Source organism: Panthera uncia, unplaced genomic scaffold (assembly GCF_023721935.1).
Source record: "Panthera uncia isolate 11264 unplaced genomic scaffold, Puncia_PCG_1.0 HiC_scaffold_207, whole genome shotgun sequence".
In the NCBI taxonomy this organism is placed as follows: domain Eukaryota; kingdom Metazoa; phylum Chordata; class Mammalia; order Carnivora; family Felidae; genus Panthera; species Panthera uncia.
The window spans coordinates 76,116-87,030 of NW_026058767.1; the positions used below are offsets into that span (position 1 = coordinate 76,116).

At 41.6% G+C, this 10,915-nt stretch overlaps 1 non-coding gene and 1 pseudogene across 1 annotated transcript; both read left to right on the plus strand.

Moving 5' to 3' along the window:
* The first annotated feature begins 4,811 nt into the window (after nt 1-4,811).
* On the plus strand, nt 4,812-4,884 carry TRNAE-CUC (transfer RNA glutamic acid (anticodon CUC)). The gene has a single exon. It is a non-coding gene; the product is annotated as a tRNA-Glu (tRNA).
* A 1,733-nt stretch (nt 4,885-6,617) lies between these two features.
* LOC125917597 (ataxin-7-like protein 3B) lies at nt 6,618-7,241 on the plus strand (annotated as a pseudogene).
* The last annotated feature ends 3,674 nt before the right edge of the window (nt 7,242-10,915 follow it).

Below are 10,915 nucleotides of genomic sequence, written 5' to 3' on the forward strand. Positions count from 1 at the left end.
TTCCCTTTCTTATTAAAATCGAGTGATAGGATCAAGACTTAAATGACTTATCAAATGTGTTGTGCATGTTAGAGATGAAGGCTTTCATGTGAACAAGGCCATTCTTGTCCAGGGAAGTTTCTCCAGTGCCAACTCTCAACAATGAGTAGCGGCTGCTGGTGCACAGTTTAGGAAAAGAACCTAAAACTCAATCGAGGCATAATAAGAAAGAATGATGAATTAATAATATCTGCCATGATGCAGAATGGGAGAGTCCAGCACATGACAGATATTTAGCATTCCTATTGTCAGGCAGAGGAAACATAAAAATGTACTATGTGGTTGGTTTTTTTTTTTTTTTAAGTTTATTTACTTATTTGAAAGAGAGAGAGCAGGGGAAGGGCAGAGAGAGAGGGAAAGAATCCCAAGCAGGCTTCCCACTGCCAGCACAGAGCCTGATGTAGGACTCGAACTCATGAACCAAACCCAGAGATCATGGGTTTGAAATCAATCATGGAGCTGAAATCAAGAGTCGGTGCTTAACCAAGGGAGCAACCCAAGCGCCTCTGGACTACGTGTTTTAAAGAATACTTATGGTGGGCACCTGGGTGGCTCCCTCAGTTAAGCATCCGACTGTGGCTCAGGTCATGATCTCACAGTTCGTGAGTTTGAGCCCCTAGTGGGGCTCTGTGCTGGCAGCTGGGACCCTGGAGCCTGCTTTGGATTCTGTGTCTCCCTCTCTCTCTACCCTCCCCTGCTCGTGCTCTGTCTCTGTCTCTGTCTCTCTCTCTCTCTCTCTCTCAAAAATTAATAAACATTAAAAAGAAATTTAAAAAAATAAAAGAATACTATGGCATGGGGGCCTGGCTGGCTCAGTTAGAAGAGCATGCAACTCTTGATCTCGGGGTCGTGAGTTTAAGCCCCATGTTGGGCATAGAGCAGACTTAAAAAAAAAAAAATCATAGGGGTACCTGGGTGGCTCAGTTAAGCATCCAACTCTTGATTTCGGCTCAGGTCATAATCTCACAGTTCATGGGATCAAGCCCTGTGTGAGGCCCTGAGCTGAACTTGCTTGGGATTCTCTCTCTCTCTCTCTCTCTCTCTCTGTCCCTCTCTTCTCTGTATGCACACTCCTTAAATAGACATTTATAAATAAATACATAAATACATAAATAAATAAACAAGCATACATGTCTATTATATAGTAAACATTCACCAAAAATTAATTCCCTTTCTTTTTAAAATTAAATTTGTTCTCATCTGCCCCAGTTTGGATTTCATGTGCCCTTATACTCACAGTAGCACATGTGTGTACCTGCTACCCATTGATTCCATTTAGTTTGTTCCTAGGATTCTGTGTGGAATTTTAAGCTATAGCCACACCCTTTAGCTTACTTCCTTGAAGCATTAGAAACAGTCTGTTTTATTAAGATGGTTGTTTTATTTTTTTTTTATTTGAGTAAGATCTGAGAATTAAAAATGACAGATCTCACAATACAGTTAGATATATCAAGAACACAGATACCTGGCAGGAAATGATGCTATATAGGTAGCCTGGGACCACATCTTAAGGGTTATGTATGCCATTTCAAAAATAAGGCCCTAATCCTGAAGTTAATGGGCAGTCCTAGAATATTCACAAGCAAGGAAGAGAAATGATCAGACCTACCTTCTACAGCAAAACTTACAGGTGATCATCCAACTTCTGTTTGAATATCTGTAGTTATAGATTATAGAGTTCATTCTTTAACCTAGCTATTCCAGATGTTAGAAATTCTTCCTTCACTAAGTTGAAATCTTTCTTCTATAATGTCTTGTTGGGTTTTGTTTTGTTTTGTTTTGTTTCGGTAATTCTGATCTCAAGAGAAACATAAGCCCTCTTTTTGTTCATATATAAAAACAAGGATGTGAACTAGATGAACTAGGCAGGAAAGGGGTTTGAGGTCTACAATTCGGACATGAACTCCTTTTAAGTCAGCTGTTTTACCTCCTTCTAAAATCATTTCTCTTTTGTTTTCTCTAAAACAAAAATGAGATCCAACTCCATTCTAACAACCTCTTTATGACCAATTATAGTGTGTTAGGACAATCTGATTCATCTTTGTATCCTATGAAATGCCATGCACTCTATCCAGAAATAAACCCTCACCTATATGGTGAGGCACCCATGGCAGTAATTTTTTGGATATGACACCAAAGGCACAGACAACCAAAGAAAATGAAGACAAACTGGACTTTATAAAAATTAAATTTTTGTGCATCAAAAGACAGTATCATCAGAGTAAAAAGGCAACCGAGAGAATGGGAGCAAATGTTTGCAAATCCTATCTCTGATAAAGGATTAATATCCAGAATATGTAGAGAAGTAGAAGTCAACAACAACAACAAAAAAACGTATTCAAAAAATGGGCAAAGGACTTGAATACACAACACTCCAAAGAAGATCTGCAAATGGCCAATAAGCACATGAAAAGATGCTCAACATCACCAATCATTAGGGAAGTGCAAATCAAAAGTACAATGAGATGTCACCTCACATTTATTAGGATGTCTACTACCAAAAACAAAAACAGGGACATCTGGGTGTCTCAGCTGGTTGAGCATCGGACTTTGGCTCAGGTCATGATCTCATGGCTCATGGGTTCGAGCCCCGCATCAGGCTTTGCACAGATAGCGTGGAGCCTGCTTCGTATTCTCCATCTTCCTCTTTCTCTGCCCCTCCCCCACTGGTGCACACATGCTCTCTCTCTCTCAAAAATAAAATAAACATTAAAAGAAAAACCATAGAAAACAATAAGTATTGGTGTGGGTATGGAGAAATTGGAACCCCATGAGCATTGTTGATGGGAAAGTAAAATGGTGCAGCCACAGTGGAAAACAGTATAGTGGTTCCTCAAAAAATTAAACATAGAATTACCATATGATCCAGCAATTCCACTTCTGAGCAAATACTCAAAGGAATTGAAAGCAGAGATTTGTACACTCATATTCGTAGCAGCATTATTCACAACAACTAACAAGCAAAAGCAATCCAAGTGTCCATTGACAGATGAATGGATAAGCAAATTGTGGCATATACATACAGTGGAATATTATTTGACCTTCAAAAGGAAGGAAACATTGATACATGCTACAACATGAATAAACCTTGAAGACATTGTGCCAAATAAAATAAGCCAGCCACAAAAAAAAACAAATACTGTGTGATCCCAGTTATAGGGGGTACTTAAAGTAGTCAACTTCACAGACAGTAGAATGGTGGTTGCCAGAGGTTAGGTGGAGAGGAGAATGAGGAGTTGTTTAGTAAGTATGGAGTTTCAGTTTTGCAAGATGAAAAGAGTTCTAGAGATAGATGATGGTGATAGCTGCATGACCATAAAACTATACTTAGTACTACTGAACTGTACACTTGAAAATGATAAAGATGGTGACCTTTATGTTATGTGTATTTTAGCACAATTTTTTTTAATTGTAAAAAACGGGGTGCCTGGGTGGCTCAGTCAGTTAAGCATTGAGCTTTTGATCTCAGCTCAAGTCTTGATCTCAGGGTCATGAATTCAAGCCCCACATTGGGCTCTGTGCTAGGTGTGAAGCCTACTAAATAAGTAAATAAACAACAAACAAACAAATAAATTTAAAAACAGATATCATTCACTCTGATGAGTTCTGGAGCTGCGAAGCTCTCTTCCCTCAAAGAACTCTTAGAAATGTAAACAGATAATAATACAACATGATAATTGTCATAATAAGGATATGTATAAAGTATTATGAGGATACAAACAAGGGATAATTAGTTTTGCCTGGGAGAGAATAATCATTTGTTAGGGAAAGAATGACCAATAAAGGTTTGTATAATAAATATCCTTGAAATGTCCTTATAGAGTGAAGGAGACTTAGCCATTTAGAGAAGAAAAGCAAGATTAGAGGAGAGAGGCTCCTGGGTGGCTCAGTCAGTTGATTTGAGCATCCAACTCTTGACTTCGGCTCAGGTCACGATCTCACAGTTCATGGGTTCGAGCCCCACATCAGGCCCTGCGCTGACAGCATGGAGCCTGCTTGGGGTTCTGTCTCCCTCTCTCTCTCTGCCCCCCTCCTGCTTGCTCTCTATCTCTCTCTCAACATAAATAAAACTTAAAGAGGGAAGATTAGATGAGAAAGAGGGCAGGGCATGTTGCAGAAACCTGCAAGCTGCTGGCACACTGGAGGGCAGTGTGACAGGAGATGACACTGGAGAGATGGACAGGACCAGATCACAAGACCTGCAATACCATGCTAACCACTTGGGCTTAACCTGAAAGATAGTCCCTTAAAGGTTTTAACCAGGAGAATGACGTAGTATATCGTATTTGCATATTTAAAAAAAGATTCATCAGCAGTGTGTAGAAAAGAATAGAGGTGCCAAAATTGAAGTTAAGGAAAACAGTGAGGGGTTGTTGTAGAAAATCAGGTGAGAGATTATGAAAGTTTGCAATAAGCAGAGAAGTGAGAATGGATAAAAGGGACAGATTGGAAAGATATTACAGTGATAGGATCAATAAGTCTTAAATGACTTACCAGATATGTTGCGCGTGGTAGATGAGGGCTTTCATGTGAACTTGTCCAGGGAAGTTTCTCCAGTGCAAACTCTCAACAATGAGTAGTGGCTGCTGGTGCACAGTTTAGGAAAAGAACCTAAAACTCAACTGAAGCATAATAAGAAAGAAAGATGAATTAGTAATATCTGCCATGATGCAGAATGGGAGAGTCCAGCACATGACAGATATTTAGCATTCCTATTGTCAGGCAAAGGAAACATAAAAATGTACTATGTGTTTTAAGGAATACATAGGGGTGCCTGGCTGGCTCAGTTGGTAGAGCATGTGACTCTCAATCTCAGGGTCGTGAGTTCAAGCTCCATGTTGGGCATAGAGCTTACTTTAAAAAAAGAGAGAAAGATGGGGCACCTGGGTGGCTCAGTCAGTTAAGCGGCTGACTTCGGTTCAGGTCATGATCTCTCGGTCTGCGAGTTCAAGCCCTGCGTCGGGCTCTGTGCTGACAACTCAGAGCCTGAAGCCTGTTTCAGATTCTGTGTCTCCCTCTCTCTGACCCTCCCCTGTTCATGCTCTGTCTCTCCCTGTCTCAAAAATAAATAAAACGTTAAAAAAAAATTTTTTTTTAAAAGAGAGAGAAAGAGAATACATATGGTGTATTTCCATTTTTTTAAGTTAAAGAACAGACAAACCTTTGTTGATGGAAGTCAAAATAGTGTAGATATGGACTAAGGGGGGTATAGGGGAGCCATCTAGAGTTTAGAAACGTTCTAGATTTTGATCGTGTGTATACATACATGAACAACTATTGAGTTGTACATTTAAGTTTGGTGCTCCTTATTATATGAATGGTATACATCAATAAAATGTGAAAAAAGTTAATACATGTTTAAGGAATGGCAAGTAGTCTGATGTAACATAGGGTAAGGAAGGAAAAAAAAAGGTTAGCAGATTACTGGGACATAAAGTTGGAGAGGTAGAATAACAGTAGATTATGAAGGGACTTGAGAGCCATATTAAAGAGTTTGGACTTGAACCTGCAGGTGCTGGGGTTTTGAGGTAAGAGAAATATATACTCATATCTCTATTTTGGCTGTAGATAATCTGGAGAGAAAAGATGCAGAGAAAGATGGAGAGAAAATTTAGAGAGAAAAAGATGTTTCTTTGACCCAGATAGGATCTCAGACCCTGTATCTTCTTGTCTAAAGGGATATCAATTTTATGACATCGAAAGGAAGAGAATCATGAAAATCATGAAAAGGAAGAGAATTCAAAAATTACCTGTGAAAGCACAGAGAGTGAGTTTAATTCAAACTTCAAATATTTTTGTTATAGATCTATCATAACCACATTGTAAAATTTCAAGCCTAAAAAAAAGTGGCATAAACTACCAATAAATCCACCACAGTATTATTAGCATTTTGATATACTGAATTTCCTATGTCTCTTTTTTTTTTTTAAACAGTTAGCTCTTCAAGATAAGGCAGCTGGCTTATGCTGATAGGAGAGTACCGGGGGCTAGGTCAGATATGGAGAGGCATTGCCAAAAGTAGTCTCTGAGTATGTTTTGGCCGGAGCAAGGCAGAATCTAAATGAAAACCAAGTCAGAAATACATGTCTAAAAAGAGGAAGTAGGGGCATCTGGCTGGCTCAGTTGGTGGAGCACGCAACTCTTGATCTTGGGGTGGTGAGTTTGAGCTCCACTTTGTCCATTTGCCAAGCCTATGCCACCAGGTGGGGTGCAAGACAAAGGGCTCTGTTCAGCAAAAGGCTGAAGAGGAAGTAAGGGGCAAGAGTGCAAAGGATGAGAAGTTCAAGAGCTAGCCTTTGCAAGAAAGCAGTATCTATAGGAAAGTCCTTTTTCTGGGCACCACTCTATATCGTTGCTTACAATGTTGGCCTAAATAGTTGTAATCTTAATTATTTTGGCCCCTTTTGCACATAGCCTTAAATCATAAGCATTTCTCACGTGACTACTTGTGTTTTCAAAGGCTGCTTTATTTTTAATAAAATGAAAATCAAAAATAATATTTAAAAAAAAAGTTTTAGGGGGGTCGGGCTGTGGCTGCACAGAGACTGTCTGGTGTTGAATCCTGGGCCAGCCCCAGCTCAAAGTCCCAGACCCAGGGGACACCAGAAGAAGCTAAAGGACTTGAGGTTCAGGAGCAGTCCTGCTGGCTGCTGCCTCTGCTGCTCTGCCTGGGCCCCTGCCACCTGAGGACTCGGCTCTGACAGCCTCTAGGCGTAGTGTAGCTGGAGGAGCCCTACACGCTGCTGCCTGCCGGTGCTGCTGTAATATGAGCACCTTCTCCACAGTTGCTTAGAAATTAAAATGAAGGACAGTTCTTTGTCTAACCGAGATACCAACAAGCTAGAAGCCATTGCTCAGGAGATATATGTAGACCTAATAGAGGATTCTTGTTTGGGCCTCTGCTTTGAGGTACACCGGGCAGTCAAGTGTGACTACTTCTACCCAGAGTTTGAAGAAACTGGAAGCATGAAGGATTTTGGCACTCAGCCAGTAGAAGATAAAGGAGCGTGCAGCCTCCAGCCTCCAGCTTTGCTCCCTTCCTGGAGAATCTGGGAATGGGCCCGATCAGCAGCTGCAACGCTCACCCAGAGAATTCTAGTAGCTGCACCATGAGAGAGTCAGAGGGTGACCAGGACAATAACATAGACCGGTCCTGTGGTTTGGAGAAGTTAGGTATCTAAGTAGAAAAAGAAAAAAAAAAAAAATCGGACAAAAATTCCAATTTCCCATTGAAGATTCCAGCCTTTAAAAACCCAAAGTGGAGGGGTACCTGGGTGGCTTAGTCAGTTAAACAGCAGACTGAGATCATGATCTCACGGTTCATAAGGTCGAGCCCCGCATGGGTCCCCACATAGGCCCCTATTGACAGTGCAGAGCCTGCTTGGGATTCTCTCTCCCTCTCTTTCTGTCTGCTCCTCCCCTACTCACTCTCTCTCTCTCTCTCTCTCTCTCTGTCACTCAAAATAAGTAAACCTAAAAAAGAAAAAAAACCCAAGTGGACAATTTAGGAATTTTGATCCTTTTATATTACCTGGAATCAGCTTTGAAACCCTGGGCAGGGGGAGCTGTGCATCCCGACACCATACCATGCAGGTAATCTCCACACAAGGAAGTGCACAAGATCTATTGTCTCCCATGCACAGGTGAGCATCTGTGTGCCCAGTGTATAAATCCTTTGGTTCCTCAGGCTTTCTATCTATCTGATGTCAGGGCTTTCTGGATAACTGATAGATGAACGTGGCTGATGGTCAGGCCTTTATCATTGGGCCTCAGTGGGACTGCTCCTCTGATCTCTGAGCCTGATTTGGACTTCCTCAAGACAAATGCAAGTCAGGTGAGAGATCTGGATATTAACAGTTCCAATTTGGGAAACCAAGAAAAAGAATTACAACTGAATCTGATAAGCAAAGCTCTGTGATCTTGGCTCCAACAAGAAGAAAAGGACAATGCTACCAGTTTCCAAAATATCTAGCATTTATAGTGACTTGAACAGACTTGGGGACAAGGGCAAATTTGCTGAACAGAGCCCTTTGTCTTGCACCCCACCTGGTAGCATAGGCTTGGCAAATGGACAACTTGGTTATCTAGGCAGGTTGAGGATTCAGTTATGATCCCCTGAAGAGGTAGCAGGAGCTTCTACAACTATGTACCATCTCTTAAACTGCAAGATCATATCTGGATATATTATGCTGTGAACAACAGTTTGGTGGGGCAGTCATTTTCCTACTCTGGGTTGTTAGTTACCTAGCCAGTCCATGTGTCTGATTTGGTCATTATGCCAGGTCACTACCTGCCTTCCATGCCAGGGGCAGGCCTGAATTATAGACGAGCATAATGGCTGTAGAGACTGTGGTTTGAAAGCTGAGCCCAGAAGGGACCTCTTCCAATTGCCCTCAATGTTAATAGGTTAGTACTAGGAGCCAAGGACCAAGGCTGGGTCTCTCATCTGATGGCAGTATCCTACTGAATGTCCCTGTTCCTTGGGTTGGGCAGTCGAAGCTCTGTTATGGTGAATATACAGACTGCCACCACCTGTTGTCCCTCATGAGGGGCAGCCCCTTTCTATTCAGTCCCTTTTGAACATTCTCGACAAGAGCTGTCCTTTTGTTGTCAGAAGTCAGGTAATGGGATAGGCAAGGATGGGAAATGTGAGCCACATATCAAAACTACCTTCCACTTTACTTCCTGATTGAGGGTTTATGAAGTGTAGAGGTGTGAGAGTCCCAAAGTGAGCGGGAACAGTGCTGCCTTATTTGAAATGTTTTCTTAAACCTCATTCTGTGCCCCAGTAAGGGGCCCAGCCTCGTCTGTCTGGCTTGGCCCCATGTCCCCTGCTCCACTGCCCATCTGGTGTAGCTCATGACCCAGGTACTGCCTGCCACCCTGCTTTCATACTGACCAATTTCAATTCATCTCTCTTGATGCTCCTGCTTCTGAAGCCTGCCCAGTTTCCCTTTCCTTAGCTTCTTTTAAGTTTTTCTTTTTCTTGTTCCCCGCCCCCACCCTTGTTCTTTTAGGAGATCCAGAGAAGAATCTTGCTGGTAGGTTCCTCTGTTGGGATCAAGATGGGGAGACAACCAGGGTGCCTGAGTGGCCCAGCAGGTTCAACCTCTAACCCTTGATTCCTTCCTTCAGCTTTTGGCTCCAGTGGTGGTCTCACAGTCCGTGGGATCGGGCCCTGACTCAGGCTCTGCACTGGCAGCATGGATCTTGCTTGGGATTCTCTCTCTCCTCTCTCTGTCTTTCTCTCTCTCTCTCCCCCTACCCCCACCCCGCTTGTGCTCCCCCCACCTCACTTGTGCCCCTCTCCCTCACTTGTGTGCTCTCTCTCTCTCAAAATAAATAAATAAACATTTTTAAAAATTCTTTAAAAAATAAAGATGGGGAGAGAACATAATTTTTTGTGTATGAAAGGCAGTATCATGCATAAGCATTGTTCCTATAGGACTGCCTTGCTAGATGCCTTCCTGCTGTGTCTTACTTCATAAGGAATTACATCTTCCCACCTCCATTTGGATACTGTCTCTTAGGACCTAAGTAGAAGACCAGGAAAGGCTGAATGACACACACAGGGATGGAGTGGGTACTAATCTATTTTCTCTAACCCCTGGGCATGTATCCTTCCTTACCTGAGAAGGAACTGTTTGGACTATATGGACTAATTAGTGTTACATATAGACTTTAAGGGAACCATAGTAATAGGCCTCAAGACTGTCTATTATTGTATTCTCCCCCTAAAATTGTCCAGGTCAGGGTTGAGGTGTAATTACAGACTGGTCTGTCAATCCAAGAATTGTGATCACTTCTTAGAAAGGTAAACCTTGGCAAGAGCTAAAATAATTTTGGGTGTTCTGCCCTTGACTTTATAGACATATCCTTCTAAGGAGATACAGAGGAAAAGGAGAGTCCAAGTAAATTTGGCCTACTTCCAAATAATGTCTGGGAAACAAGCTGAAAGTAAGGTCATGGTCCACTCTTCCTTCAGAGAGGGAGCTCTGATTGTGATATTACTGATTCCTTTCTGGTCTCTTGGTTAGAGGAAGAAGAAGTAGAAATAATTTTGAAAAATCATTGGCTCATATTAACTCCCTCTTATTTATTGTTTTTGGCTTTTGCCCTCCCATTACTAGGGCAATATAGTCCTAGGCCTGTCCTGGATGGGTAAGAGGTGGGCTAGGTAGAACAGGTTCCCTGAGGGGGACAAACTAACTCCTTTCTTCTCTGGGGAGTGAATGTTCCCCACCATGTAGTTTACAGTGGTTAGGAACTTGCCCTTTCCCTACCCATGTTCCCTCTAATAGCAGAATTCCTATCCTTCCTTCCTCAGTATAGTGATCACCCTGTGATTCTATTATGTATCTGAATGTGTGTGTGTGTGTGTGTGTGTGTGTGTGCGCGCGCACACACGTGCATGGGGGGAAAGGGGGTTCTTTACAAATTTTTGTAGTTTGTGACTTTTTCTTCCATACATTAGTTCCCACCACCGCATATCCAGGGGCCATTGCCTGGCATAATCACATCCTGGAACCATTGGGGAAGTGTTGTGAAACTCTCCACTGTCCTTCATTTTGGAGATTATTATTTTTGCATAAGTAGTTGATCCTATACAGATTGCTAACTAACTGTCTATTCCCCTTGCCCCTATGGCTGCTGGTGTAAATAAACTGCATCTCCCCTTTGGTAAAAGTACTAATAAAAAATTTTTAATAGTTAAAAAAATAAATAAATACATAAATAAAAATAAAAGTTTTATTGCATTCCTTTTAATAATTTTTTTATTTCCTTTAGAATTTTATTAAAAAAGTTTTTTAATGTTTTTTTTTCTTCAATGGGGAAAAACTGAGAGTTTTCCCCCTAAGGTCAGAAAAATGATAGG